Source organism: Urocitellus parryii, chromosome 16 (assembly GCF_045843805.1).
Source record: "Urocitellus parryii isolate mUroPar1 chromosome 16, mUroPar1.hap1, whole genome shotgun sequence".
Classification (NCBI taxonomy): domain Eukaryota; kingdom Metazoa; phylum Chordata; class Mammalia; order Rodentia; family Sciuridae; genus Urocitellus; species Urocitellus parryii.
The window spans coordinates 25,964,339-25,980,489 of record NC_135546.1 but is presented as its reverse complement, the minus strand read 5'-3'; positions in this window follow the sequence as shown (position 1 = coordinate 25,980,489).

The following is a 16,151-nucleotide window of genomic DNA, read 5'->3' as shown; positions in this document are numbered from 1 at the left end:
TATTTGAGACCTCTGAAATCATGAGTCAAAATAGACTTTTCCAGAAATCCTTAGCAAGAAGAGTGTAGCAGGTGGCATCACTATGTCAGACCTTAAACTATACCACAGAGTAATAGTAATAAAAATGGCATGATATTGGCATCAAAATAGACTTGTAGACCAATGGTACAGAATAGAGAACACAGAGACAAACCCACATAAATACAGTTATCTTATACTAAACAAGGGCACCAAAAACATGGAGAAAAGATAGCCACTTCAACAAATGGTGCTGGGAAAACTGGAAATCCATGTGCAATAAAATGAAACTAAGCCCCTATCTCTCACCATGCACAAAACTAAACTCAAAGTGGATCAAGGACCTAGGAATTAAACCAGGGATCCTGTGTCTAATAGAAGAAAAAAGTTGGCCCAAATCTTCATCATGTTGGATTAGGCCCTGACTTCCTTAATAAGACTCCTATAGCACAAGAAATAAAATCAAGAATCAATAAAAGGGATGGATTCAAACTAAAATGTTTCTTCTCAGCAAAGAAACAATCAGTGAGGTGACCAGAGAGCCTACATAATGGGAGCAAATTTTTATCATACACACATCAGATAGAGCACTAATCTCTAGGATGTATAAATAACTGAAAAATCTTAACACCAGAAAACCAAAAAATCCAATCAATAAATGGGTCAGAGAACTAGACAGACACTTCTCAGAAGATGATATACAATCAATCAACAAATATATGAAAAAATGTTCAAAATTTGTAGCAATTAGAGAAATGCAAATCACAACTACTCTAAGATTTCATCTCGCTCCAGTCAGAATGGCAGCTATTAAGAATACAAACAACAATAAGTATTGGTGAGGATGTGGGGGAAAAGGCACACTCAAACATTGCTGGTGGGACTGCAAATTGTTGCAACCAATAGGAAAAGCAGTATGGAGATTCCTTGGAAAACTTGGAATGGAACCACCATTAGTGAGATAGTGGGACCCAGCTATTCCACTCCTTGGTTTATACTCAAATGACTTAAAAACAGCCTACTATAGAAATGGAGACACATCAATATTTATAGCAGCACAATTCACAATAGCTAAATTGTGGATCCAACCTAGATGCCCTTCAATAGATGAATGGATTAAAAAAAAGTGTGGTATGTATACACAATGGAATATTATTCAGCATTAAAAGGAAATAAAATCGTGGCATTTGCAGGTGAGTGGATGGAGTTGGAGAATATTATGCTAAGTGAAGTAAGCCTATCCACAAAACCAAAGTCAGAATGTTTTATCTGATATGTGAATGCTTATCCAAAATTGGGATGTGGGGTGGGGGGGGGAGGAGAGAGAATTTGAGGAATGGAGGAACTTTGGATATGTCAAAGGGGAGGGAAGGGAAGGGAGGGGAGGGGGCATTGGGGTAGGAAAGACAGTGGAATGAGAGGGACATCATTACCCTAAGTGCATGTATGAAGACACAAATGTTGTGACTCTACTTTGTACAACCAGAGACATGAAAAATTGTGCTCCGCGTACTATGAATTGAAATGCATTCTGTTGTCATATATAATTCATTAGAATAAATAAATAAATTTTAAAGATAAGTAAATAGACTTTTCCTCCTCTAAAATGGTTCTTGTCAGATCTTTCAGCCACAGCAGCAAAAAACCTGACTAAAACAATTATGAATGCACCCAGCTCTTTCAACTACATGAGCCCCATGTTCCTTCCCAATCTTATGACTGTTCATGTCATATTTCCATAATTTTTAACCAGGAAATTCCACTGTGGTACATACCTTCAACCTGAAGTCTCTGAAATCACAGTATGCAGAATTGAGCATATCAGAGACAGACTAAAAGCAGGCTGTGCTGTGAGCGGGTCTTTCACACCCACATCAGGCCTGGCACTAAGAAGGGAAGTGGACAGCCCAGTGCAATGCAGAGCCCCAGGGTGTGTATGGGAGCCCGACTCCTGCATGCACTCAGCTTTTCAGTTTCAACTCCACATAATCATCATCTGTCCCACCCCTACGGATAAACATGGAACATTGCCCTCAATGAATATCTACTGAATAAATGAGCAAATTAAAAACTACAGGGGAACTCTATGACAAGAGGTAGTGAGAAATTTAAATCTCCCTGTAGACTATATTTTGGGGACAATGCAAAGATCAATGGGACGAACGATGGTGTGTAATTAAAGACATTGATGGAGGCCCTGTAAACGCTGTTCTGGGAATCCTGGTGAGAAGGAAAAATCTAGTGGCGGCCTGCAGAATGCCATCATCAGTAGCCACAGGCAGGAGAAGGCCTGATGTCCTGCCTCACCTGCGGTGTTACTGTGGACAGCTACAGAACTTTCAGTTCTTAGAAAGACTTCTATGTCTTCTTGAACCCCACCCCAGAGAACCTCCTCACTCTCTATTCTTGATCAAAAATGTAACCATAGCCCTAGTTTCTGGATCAAATGGCATTTTCTCATCTCTGTCTTCTAACAGGGCTGAGAAAACAGAGCCTTTAAAATTGAACTGAACCATCAGAAGGACTTTAGCACATCTCCTGTGTGATGTGGCTGGCAGAAAAGAATATCTATACATTTGCTGCTGCCTTGACTGTGTTCTATCTGCTTGACCTGGCTTTACAAGTGAGGTTTATCAGTCTTAAACAGCAATAGCTGATTTGGAAATAGGGATATAAAAATCTACTGTTTCTTTACTTTCATATAGGATTTTCAGCATCAAAAGTCAAATGTATAAAGGGCATTGGCGGCTGTGGTTCTCAAACCCTGGCACCACCAGGCAGGATCATGTGGATCCTACGTGTGTGAAGCTGTTTCTGAATGTGCTGAATATGACCCAGCTTGGATAGTTGCACGAACAGATGTGTTTCTTTTGCACCAGGTGCGGTGTTTTTAAGCGGTGCATTTAAAATGAAGCGTCATTCAGGAGCTGATGTTTTCCTTGCCCACTTTGAAATGAGATGTTAGGGTGCAGTTCAAAAGAAAATTCCCAGAGGAAGGATTCAGGATGAATAAACTATTTATTGCTCTGTCTACACAAACTGGAGCCCATCTAAATAAGATATCAATTCTTATTTTATTTGAAGTCACAGAACAAGCCATAGGTTTGGTATTTTCATGAGCAAGACTTCCGCCTCTCTTGGGTCACAGGAGGAGCAATGAAATTTCTGGAAATGGACAGCTTCCAGCTGCCAGAGAGCACCAGTAAGAATGAAGGCTTGCAGTTTGATGGCGCTTCTGTGAAAACATGCTCAATATATCTATTATCTCCTTCATGCCCTTACAATGCTGTGCAGGTAAATAGAGCAGTTGTTACCCCCAACTGAAAAGTGGAAAATGGTCAAGAAGTGATTTTGACTCAAGGACACATTTCGGTCTAGACTTGAATGTTCATCTTGCCTCTTGGTGCTCTGTCTGCCAGAAGATGTCATAAAGCATAGTAAATAAGATTTTAAAATACATTACTTAAAATGTAGGAGCTTTCAGTGTGCGATGACAAAAACCAATGCCAACGATACAGCTTATAAAGGAAATGAATGTTCTATATTGAGGAAATGAGACACGTTTATTCCCCAAGCAAAAAGGCACACTGTGAGGGACAGACAAGCAGAGGGAAGTTTTGCATTTAAAATTTATTAGGTATAGGAAAGCAGTGTAGGAAGGTACATTTCTTCTCACCCCGGAACTGGTTGATGAAGGATTCAGAGTCCTCAGGTTTCCCTCTCAGTGTCGGCTTTACAATTATATTTGCTAAATTCTCTTTTCATTAGACTTTCTCTGAAGTCCCCCCAACCCAAAGCTCAGATATCTGGAAGTATGGTCTTTGGAGGCTTTCCAGTTCTGCAATAGAAATCATTCCTAGAAAAGTGACTCTTTCTCAGTTCAGGGGTTTTGTTGTTTTGCTTTATGTTTTGCCAAATTTTGGTCTAACCAATTCTGGCACATAAGGGTGATATTCAACTTATGATTCTCAGTGTCCAGGGAGGTGGAGAAGAAAGTGTCCAGAAAAACAAAGACAGTGGTAACAAAGATAAAGATACATTAAAACAATACATTAAAACCAGGGCACATTAGCAGCATGAAGTGAACCTTGGAGAATAATGCAGTGTGCTAGTCAATGTGGGGCTAATAAACCCCAATCGAGCTGGCATCTGGGGTAACGGGTATTATCATCCAAATATCCATAAGTATGGAGTGATAGCAGAGCTTCCCTGGAATAGCTCCATCACTGTATAAGAAAAGGGCCCAGCAGAAGAATTCACAGCCTACTTTCAAGAGGTAGGAGAGCTGAGACTGGAATGAGGTGGGATGGGGTAGTTGAGGCAAAACTCTCTAACCACATCAATATGTACCTGCTCCATCCATACCTTCCATGTATTATGTAGGCAATTCCTACACTGACAGACTGGGAAGCTATTATGAGATTCTCTTATTTTGTAGCCATAGAGTATTACAGTACTATTTAAAGACAGAGTATGATAGAACCATTTTGGAAAACAATTCCACTCCTGTATATTTACCCAAGAGAAAGGAAAATCTATTTCTACACAAAGATGTTAAGTGAATGTTTTACAAAAAAAAAAAATTTTATCCAGAACAGCTAAACTGGTAATGCCCAAATGTCCACTACTGTATGGATAAACACAAAAATGTCCATACAGTAATACAAGAATATCCCTTCAATGTAATACTACTTAGCAATAAAAACAAACTACTGACACAAATAACAATGTGGATGAACCTCAAAAGCACTATGATCAGTTGGGCGCCATGGTGCACGCCTATAATCCTAGCAACTTGGGATGGGAGGCTGAGGCAGGAAGATGATAAATTCAAAGAGACCCCAAGCAACTCAGCAAGACCCTGTCTCAAAATAATCATAATGCTGTATGTGCCCTGGTTCATAAAGCTCAACCTGCAGCATTGATTCACCCCACAAAAAGGTCTGGGGATGTGGTTCAATGGTTAAGCACCCCTGGGTCCAATCCCTGGTACCAACAACAACAAAAAACCCACTATGATCACTGGAAGAAATTAGACTCAAAAGGTTACATACTGTTCCTACTTGGCTGTGTGTGCCACTCCCCTAAATGTCTGCCTTGTTGTGCATTAGCAGCTGAACAGATGCTGGGTACACCTTCATTTCACATCCGCTCACACTCAAGCTCCTGCCCTAGATCTGACAATCAACTGACACACTGTGCAGGGAAGATTCCATGCATGTGACATTCTGGTTGTAGAACTGAAGTCCCTGTGTTCTTGTCCAGATTCAATTAGTTCCACCCAGGATAATCTCCCTTCTTAGTACCTCAAAGTCAACTGATTAGGGCAAGTGACTCAATGGGGAGGCCACTGGGATGTACAGGCCATGTGCAAGGGTTTAGGCCACTGGGAGTCAATGCAGAATTCTACCTCCAACAATGATGAAGCCCTCCATTCCCACACTGTTCTTCCACGTGTTAATTCATGAGTGTGAGTTATTCAAAATTTAAGAATATTTAGAATATGTAGAATATTTATTTTGTATTATAAAAATTAATGAAATAAATCATGTATTTTATTACTATCAAATTATGCCAAATTCAAGAAAATGTTAAAAATAGGAAATAAAAAAATGCTGTGGAGTTACTGGATTTAATATATTTGGGCGATAAACGGAAATAATTCAGACACTGAAATAGGCACTTCATATATTTTTTATTAATTCTCACAATAACCCAGTGAGATGAACAGTATTAACAGATTAGGTTCTGAGGGGCTAAACAACTTTCCCCATATCACAGAGCAGATAAGTGGTGGCCCAACATATAACAGTTTTAAAATAAATAACATGCGAAAAGGAAATGAGAAAGATCATGTGCTATATTGCAAAGTGTACAGGACTTTGTCCAAAGATGCTGGTTTACTAAGTGAACCCAAATCATTTTCTCAATGTTTTTTATACTTTAATTTTATTTATTTTTATATGGTGCTGAGGATCAAACCCAGGGCCTCACACATTCTAGGCAAGGGCTCTACCGCTGAGCCACAACCTCAGCCCCTCAAATTTTTTTTTAACCTTGATGTTCTTGAGACGTGCTGGGGTTCAAGAAGAAAAGGAGCAGCTTTCTATTCCTCACAATCAAAACATGTACACATGGGTTTAGCAGATGGAGACCATTGTCACCTTTACTACTGATACAGAGTTGATAGGTGACTTAAGACCACCATATAACAATCCCTGCCTGATGAATAGAGGGTTTGGGTCCTTCTGTACAAGGGAAAGAGGATTCTCTGGAACAGGCACACTTCACAAGCCCTGGGTGAAGAAAGCAGAGAGACCTACCTGCATGTGGAGTTTTTTTTTTAATTAGACCAGTTCCACACTTGTGAAATTTGACCAGTGGCTGCACCTACCAGCACAGTAACTCACTTTTATCTCCAAAGACATTAAGAGAATCAGGGGAAAAGGCCAGGGGCATTTAGGAAAAGTCTTTTAAGTTGCAAGGGCAGTAACAATGCAATAGCAACTCAAAACACTGAATCATATACATCAAAATCTACTATTTATTTCCAATAAAATACAAAGTATTTTTCAATCATGAAGATGATCAAGTCCTGATGTGTATAACTTGTAGACAGGATTTTTATAAAGCTCAAGATAAGAAGAAAAAGTGATGACTAATTTATAAATATCATCATTTATGTCAGGCACTATCATAATTCACATATAAGCATCTTGTGAGTTTAAAGTTTGTTTTCAGTTGTTTCCTCTGCTGTGTATCTCCCTGAGGCTTCTTCATACATTTAACATCAATTCTCATGATGTACAGGAACTTGCTAAGGAAAATAACATTGACTGGAAAGTTATTCTGTGCCAGGGAAACTTGATGCACACTGTTCACTGAACCCCCACTACTGTCCTATAAGACATTACAGAATTCTGTGGTCAAATAACTTGTACATGTTCATACAAATCACATGGATGGTATCAGGAAATGCCAATGGGAAACTGGTTTGGGATGAATTTTTTCAATGCTAGAAACTGGGTCTAAAATATTTTGTGTAGAATACTCCTTACCAAAGGTCTCTTTATGTAGAACTTAAGGTCCGTTTTCCATTATTAAACTCCTAATGTGTTAAACATCATTGCTTTGCTGCTTTGACAACTTTCAGCATAGCAAATATATTTTCAATGAGCAGAAGGCAACTATTACTAAAGTTTACCTATGAAGAACAATGGCTGAATTAGTTACTAACTAATTCACTTACTCCAGAAGTCTTCCTTTATGAATTATTAGCTAAATAATTATAAGATTCTGGCCACCAATTGTATAAGTGTACATTTAACCCGACTTTTCCTTTTTGTACCAAAATAAAGACATTTCAACAAAGAACATTATCTCTGTAATTTATTAATATACATTTTTCTTACCATGTAAATAGAAAGCTTAGCACCCAGACTGGGTTCAAACATGGTGAAGTCAAAGACTTGGTAATAAGGGTGGTAAAACTGTAGAATGGGAATTTGGATGTTGCCCAAGAAATCCTATGATATGTATAGAACGTGTTTCCCTAGTTAACTCTGGCCTCCAACCACCTCCCCAGATACACCACGTACTGACACCAGGCACTGTCCTGGCCAGTGTATGCACACATTCTGTAATCCTCTCAACCACCTTGAAAGGCAGCTCCACACCTCAAGCAAACGAAGGCTCCTTGGAAGAACTGTCTCCCTTCCCACTAGTGTCCATTCAGGCAGCCATGGACTGCATGACTTAAAAAAATGTTATTCCTCACAGTTCTGGAGGCTGGGAAGCCCATGATCAAGATGCTAGCAGATTTGGTGTCTGTTGAGGGCTTTGCTTCTTACTTCACAGATAGCTGTCTTCTCATAGTATCTTTGCATGGCCAAAGAGGATAAGAGAGCTCTCTGGGGTCCCTTTTATGATGGCATTAATACCATTCACAAGAGCTTGACCTTCATGACCTAATTACCTTCCAAAGGCCCTCTTTCCCAACACCATCACATTTGGGGTTAAGATTTCAACATATGGATTGAGTGGGGTGGGTACTGCTGAGGGCAAACATCAGTCTTATCTGAGCTATTTGAAAGAGGCCTTTTCCACTCAAGAGGGTACAAGGGAGCACATATTGAGAGGCAGGGACTGAAGTACTGCAGAGAAGAGAGGACATAGATAGGGGTATGATCAAGGCTCACTATTATGAGAACAAGAAATAAAATGATATTACTATTGAGTGGAAACTAGATTTTAATAGATGATTCAGACAAGGACTTTTTTTTCATACTTATTACTTAATTGCCTGTGTGGGTTGTAGAGCAAATAAAAAAATAACAGCTAAACTATGTTAGCACTCTTAAAAATTAATTTACATTTTATAAATGAACTACTGATTGATTCACATGGTAACATGAAATTTTAATCTCAGCAAAGAAAACATTTTACAAAAATAATCTTCAAACAAAGCATATGGATAAAAATCACATATTTGCTAGCCCAGATTTTATTTATATGTGTAAAACACATTAATATAAAACAGTAGGCACTTTAATTTATATTAGAACTATTCTAAACTAATGTGGATAATAAAATTCCTTCTCAAGCTTACCTGGTTGGTTTTCTTTGTAATATTTTTGAAAGTACTGGTTTACATATTTAAAAAGCCTGGGATCTCAGCCAATACTATTTAACACTATATTATCTTGGCAAACTCGGCCATTAGCTACTAAAAAATGGTGAACTAACATAAGGCTAATTGTTAATGGCCTGGCAAACTGACCTGCTGTTCACTGATGTGTGGAATGGCAGGGAATCATTCACTCCTTTTAGAATTATTGGTGCCTAAATATAGTGCAGATTCTTACAGGCAGTAAGGAGCAGCCGTGCCTCATTATATGACAGGCATTTATCGTTTGTATGTAGGAAGACAGGAAACCCTGGACCTATCGGGCTGTGTCAAGAACTAGAAAGTTCAGTGCCATTCATAAGAGAAGGGTACCTGGGCAACATACAGAAGTGCCTGGGCCAGGGCAGCGAGTCATCCTTTAAAAGCTGTCTTATTCTCTACTGAGCCCACTAGACTTTCAACCCTCTCGCATTCTGTCTCCACCATCTCAGCTTATATACACTGCTTCTACTACACTCTGGAAATTAAAAAGTCCATGAAAGTGAATTTTATTGGATTCATAGGCACCATCCAATTTAAAGTCTTTTCATTGGACAGAGAACTCAAACTGGATGGCCTCACAGGCTGCCGGTCTCCAGCATATCGGTGTGCAGAGTTGCTTTGGGCTTAGGAAAGGGTTGGATCAACCAGTAATGGTCATTGTAATCAGGAAACATGACAAAAAAATGTCTAAATTATACAAAGAAATTGCTTATGGTCTCTTTATTCTAACAGGAAAACTGCCATGGATAGTCCTAAAGGTCTGTGGCCTAGTCAACTGGCCTACAGTTCAACTACAACTGTGAAAAACAAAAAATAAGTATTTGTTGATCCTGGCCTTCATAAAATAGTTTTGAGCTGCTCACAGCAGGTTTTCAGCAAGATTAAGGTAGGTTGTCTTCACAAGGGTTTTGCATTATCCTTCTACCTTAGTTTACATCAGGTTCTGTGAGAGATGCTTGAAATTAGGTATTCAAGTTAAATATATTTTCTTCTTCTCCTTGAAGTTTGGGGCGGGAGGAGAAATAGGGGGTATATCACTTTTAAAGTAGCTGTGTAAAGTTTACATCTATTTTAAAAAATCAAAGATTTGAATAACATTATCGTCTGAAATTTAAAATGTGAAAACAAATCTCTAAATTCATTTACAGATAACTTTCTTCAAGTCAACAAATTTGTCATGTTGAAAACTGAACCAACACTCTCTGAAAAATGTTTACTGCCATCCAAAACAAAACAAAAACAAGAAACAGACTTTTATCAGTCTTTATCTCACTCATGATTATTTTACACCTATTGCCACAACTGTTCTGCAAGCTCCTTAAGGCAAGTAGTGGCATCTTTCATTTCTGCAGCACTAGTACCTAGCCAAGAGTTTGTAGCCAAGTTTGTTGACTGAATGAGTGCAAGCACTGCCTGGATTTAGTTGCTTAAAAAAAAAAAAGTCTTTTCAATTAGATTTCACAAGTGGGTTAAATAAAAAATAATCTTCAAAGGAGAAATCAGTAGTGGGTAGAAGGCAATGAGTAGGGGGTTGGGGGGGGTTGGTACAAGGTAGCAGTAAATGTGGCATGAGCCTTCTCAAAGTTCTGTAATGAAAAGTGACATAGAAATGAAAAAGCATGGGAAGAATAAGGGCCACTTTTGGGAAAAGAGGCAATAAGACAGGAGAGTAAGGAATCAAAAGCTGAAGAGGGGAGTTGTGAACCCTGGACAGAAGGAACTCTTCCTCCTTCAAGATGCAATTACCAGTAATACAAATGAAGTGAAAATAAACACATCCAGTTCACACAGTGATTTAAAATATATGCAAATATGAATAAACTATTTGTATTACTTGGTATTCTGAGTAATCTGAGGACACATTAAAAATTTCACCTATTTTATTGCTGCCCTGAAAACAAAAACATTCTTCACTCATACATTTGTATATATTTTTATGGAACAATGGTAGGAACTGTCAATTCTTGTTTACAATATTTAAAATCAGTGAATGCTGTAGCAAATATAATTACCAAAATTAAAGCTTGTAAATCTAATCTATGAGATAATTTAAGCATGAATATCTCAAAATCATCAACTTATTTATATTACTACATGAATCAAAATAAAATAGCTTCCATTATATACAATGTAGGTTTTCCTAGTTAAGTAAATTTGGTTAGAAGCAGAACAAAGAAAGTATTTTAGAATTATCCAGCTATGCTGATAATTTTTCCAGTGAATCACATATCCCTGTACACACACACACACACATACACACAGCAATTAGAAAAAAAATTGCAAAATCTGAAAGCAAGGGCGGGAGGAAGAACTTAGTATTAAAATGATATGAAGCAAAACAGCCATGGATGGATTTATTCTAAAGGAATTTCTATCCACCAGGGTGTCTTCACTGACAGTATAGAACAAAAGTGTTGCTGAAATAGCATTATGAAGAGCACACACATTAATGACAAGTAGAATTTAAAATTACTACTCCTATGGCAGGCAGAATATGTCACCAGAAGCTCCCATGCCTGAATTAATCATTAAGACAACGAGTATCAACTCCCATCATAGCCAAAGAACTAGGATTTCCCAAAGATGTCTCATCCAGTTTGTTCAGTGTCACACTTGCATTCACTTCCAAAAGACAGAAGAAAAGAGCAATCTTCTGAAATTAGGCTAATGCTTGATATTTCCACCTATGAGCATTTAGAAATGAGCACAGTAAAGATAAACCAGGGCCCCTAAAGAGCAGTGGTGTGGCCAGGCAAACAAATGTTGCTTAGAAGAATCACTTAGAATACCAGGCAGACTCTGCCTATGCACACCTTCTCAGGAGTGCTATGCGTAAGTGATGTTCCTGAAGGTGTGATGACAGCCAGATCCTGTGAGGCTAAAACTGCCAGGAAGTTTTTCACAGATAAAGTAGCATGTTTGTAGCAGAAATGTTCATCAAATTCTATGTGGAAAAATCTAGATGTACTGATAAATCCCTGCTGCCAATAAGCTAAACTCCAACTAATTATACTGGACATTCTTAAAAACTCTGAAGTTCAGCAGCACTTCCCAGACATGAAGCTGAAATGCAAGGCTGGCAGCAATTCCAGGTTCTCCACTCCCAGGAGCTTGCTCTGTTGAGGCAATGACATGCATTCATGTCCACAGTACTGACTATCTGATGGCACCTCAGGCATATTTTTGTATATTGACTAAATTATCCCTCTCTTGTTATTGTCAATTCTGATTTGTTGCATAAAATAAGGACTTCAATTAGAGGAGACTGGATTTTTAAATGATTTTTTAAAATAGTTACAAATAAAGAATTATCTCTCCAACAGATAAAATGTATCAAATACATCAAATATTCAATACAGCATTTACCCAATCTTTCTAAAATTCTATTACCAAGAAGGCCTCTACTTCTGAGCAAGACAAAGCAACAGGAGGTTTAACCTCCCTCCAAAAACAGCCAAGAAAACCAAACAAAATTAATAAAAGCAGTTATATATCATCCTAGAAAGAACAATAATCCTTTAGAGATGGGAAATAAGGTGAGCCCTGTTTGTCCCAGATTACACCTGGGAAGGTTCTAGGTGAAGCACAGAGGGGAGCAATTAAGAAAAACTTGTTCCACTTCCTGGGCTAAGACAGGACTGAGATTTGGGGAAATCAAGGCAGCTCAAATTCATATGAGAGAGTACCAGCCTGGTAAGAATCGAAGAGAAAGAGAACCCCAAAGATTTGCTAAGGGCTCAACTCAGGTGTCTAGCAGAATACTGATCACATAAGTGAGAAAACTACCCAAAACCAGGGAAAGAACCACCAGAAACAGCAGCACAATAGGCCCTCTGTACCTGCAGGGTTCATATTTAACAGACTCAACCAACCACAGATCAAAAATACATTTTAGAAAATTGGGTTGAATATGTACAGATTTTTTTCTTGTCATTATTCCCCAAACAACTATTTATGCAGCATTTCCACTGTATTATAAGTAAGCTAGAGGTGATGCAGGATGATGTACATAGATGATATGCAAATGCACTGCCATTTTACATAGAGGAGATTTATATCTCCAGATTTTAGTATCTGTGGGGTGAGGGGAATGTTTCTGGAAATAATCCCCCACAGATTCCACAGATTGTATGTCCTCTTTTCACTTCCTGTTTTTTAGAACAGTTGGTTCTCTGAATTGGGTAGGGGGAGAGTATTTCAGTAGCATAGTAAAAATGAAGGGCAAAAAAGCCACTCCCACTGAATTTCATTAAAATCAACATCATTAAGTTAGGGCTATTCCTATATAAAAAGTACAGTCATTCTGTTTTACAAACAGCCTTGGATCTACTATTTCAATGACACATGGACATCAAGTACACATAAAACCTGTGGTACTTTTAAATATAAAGCTTTCAGTGTTGTTTTCATTTGAAAAAAATATACTTCTGAATACAACTTAAGCAACTTAGCAAGACCCTATATCTAAATAAAAAAGAAAGGCCTGGGGAGTAGCACAACAGTTAAGGACTCCTGGGTTCAATCCCTGGTACAAAAAAAAAAAGTTTGTTTACCCCTGTAGATACAATGCCAAATATTTGTTGAATAAATATACACCTTGTAACAAATATCCAAAAGGAAAAATTTAACGCCTTACAATAGAAAAAAAAAATTTGATTCAACACCTTGGATTCTATTTAAATGGTTGAACCACTGTCAAGATACTTTTATGATCAAAAAGCTGAGGTTTTTTAGACATATCAATATTTTTAAAGTGGGTTGCTTCTTTTTTTAATATTTATTTTTTAGTTATAGGTAGAGACAATATCTTTGCTTTATTTTTATGTGGTGCTGAGGATCGAACTCAGTTCCTCACAGGTGGTAGGCGAGCACTCTACCTCTGAGCCAGGACCTCAGCCCAGTGGGTCACTTCTTTAAGACACATGATAACTATGTCAGAAAGTCAAATATACCTACGACTTAAGGAATAGAAATAGCATTCTCAAGGTAGGAAAATTTACCTAGTGTGTATAGGAAGCCGAAAGGAAATGAGAACAGAATACAAAAACAAGATATTCACCTGTTATTAGGAAAATATGTCCCACATATTATGTTAATAAGTAAATCAATGTAAGGGATACAGGGGTACAAATTAAACAGTTACAGGATTCAAGGGCAGTAAATAAACTCTCTAGTCAGTTCAGTTATTAGGAACTTGCTTAAGACTCATGCTATACCCCATTATTTGAATAAAGAGAATGTTTTCAGGTACAAAGAGAACAGACCACCATGCTGAAACAAAAAGTATTTTATTAATCATTTTGTTATGCTTTATGTGAACAATCTCCCAAAAAAGAATTATAGACATACATAAAATACACAGATATAACCATTGGGGAAAAAGTCCCAAGAACAATACCTGAGAGCAAAAGCAATGATGGAGCTGGGTTCTTTCTCACAGACTGCAATGGGCACCCATTCATGTTCATACATTAAGTAGTGTTTATCTGGATCACTGTTTAAATTTTTAAAATGCATTAAATAAATAAAACTAAAATTAGCAGAAAATCAAATACAAAATCCATTAACACTCTGTAAGTAAATTTCAGGACAATTTTACCTAAATACTACAGAATTATAATTAATTAAGCAAAAATGTATGCAAATTATGAGAACTTGAATCAAAAGGAAACAAAAAAGCAATCAAGAAAAAAATTTGAAGGCAACCGGAAAATTGTCAGAATTAGGTTTCAAATCACAGGACTATAGAATATTGACTCCAGAAAACTTTCTATAGCACCAAAATTTTGGCCATATTAATCTCAAAAAGAATTTCCAAAGAACCAGAGAAGTCTAAAATACTTTTTTCCAGTATAAGCTTGAGAGAAAAGTCTTCTAGAAACTGTGAAGAAGACATACTACTAGTCCAACAAGAATAACCCAGCCACTCTACTGTTATTACATGAAAACTCAATGGCGACTCCCTCTCAGTGTAAATTTTGCTCCCCTGACTTCCAGTCTAACTCTTCTAGGTACTGTTAAGGCACATTCATTCATTTTATTTAGGTGCTATTTACTCAGCCCCTAATGGGCAAGGTTACGACATTAAGGAAAACAAAGCATTTTACATAATTAAGAAATTAATAATGGTGAAAAAACAGACGTGGTAGAGTTTGGAGTGGAAAAAAAACACAAAGTTTGTATAATACTCACAAAGGAAATGGAATAGGATTATAGCTATTTCCTGGAAGCAAATTTGCAAAGATGGCTTTCATGGTTGACTTCTCTTTCACCTGGCTGTCTGTGGATCCCAGCAAATATCCATCAAACACATCTAGAATAAAAAAAATATTCCACTTGTACACTAACATTCAGGAAGAATAAAAAAATTAAAGTGTCAACTTGATTTCCCCTTGGGGAATACTGGCAGACATATCAATATCATAATTATCAGATGTGATTCAAAATTTCTAATCTAGGAAAAATGACTCTTATGGAATGAAAGAGAAAGCACAGTGAAACATATATATCATTGACTCTAGAGACAGGTTTTCTTCTTTACATTTTAGCGCCTCTGAAACTGAGATTATTCTACCATCAATGGTTTCTGCTGCAGGAGACAGTGAGTAGCCATAAGGGTATAACTGCCAAAATATGCATGAACTTCATTACAACTATTCATGTGATGAAGTTCAGGTCCAACTAAGTAATGAGCACTGTGGTTATTATACCTGAGATTAGTAGCAATTGGAAAGTAATTCCAAATTTTATATTGAGCAATTTATTACTTAAACAGAAAGCAAGGAAAGAAAGGACAAGGCACTAATTTACTGTTAGGAAGTAAATATTTTTTTTGGAAGAAATGGCAGTGATTTCTCTTATTTCTTTTTCTTTTTTCAAAGCAGCAATCCTATACTTCATGGAACTTACAGAAGTAAGAGCGCCAGAAGGTAAATAAAGCTGAATCACATTTTGTTATTGTAATACTTACATGTCAAGTAGTGCAACTAAATAAAGAAGTGGTAGAATGAAAAGCTCTATCTTAAAAAGCACTTTTGGTAAGTATAATATAAATATTCTAAGAGTTAAGAAAGCATTATGTCAAAGAATTAGCAGTGATTTTTTTTTCTTTCTCAGAGACCCATATAAGCCAAAGAGACAACTAACAGCCTTAGAGTCAATGAAATATAGAAAAAGTGACTTAAACTGTACCTTCGGAACCACTGGCTGTATCTAGTTCAGGTGGGCCTCCCACTGACTGCTCAGTCATGACTTCAGGTGAAGTAGGCAACTGGAGATGGGTAGAGCTGGTAGAACTTTGGCTGGACAGTGTTGTCAAGAAACGATCCTCTAAAAAAAAAAATACAATCCTAAGAGTCATTTAAAAATATTAAGTCTATTTCAACTTAACATTAATGTTTTTAAATGCCAATTCATATTTTTAATTGCTAAAACACAGAATTTTAGTTTTTAAAAAATTATCAAG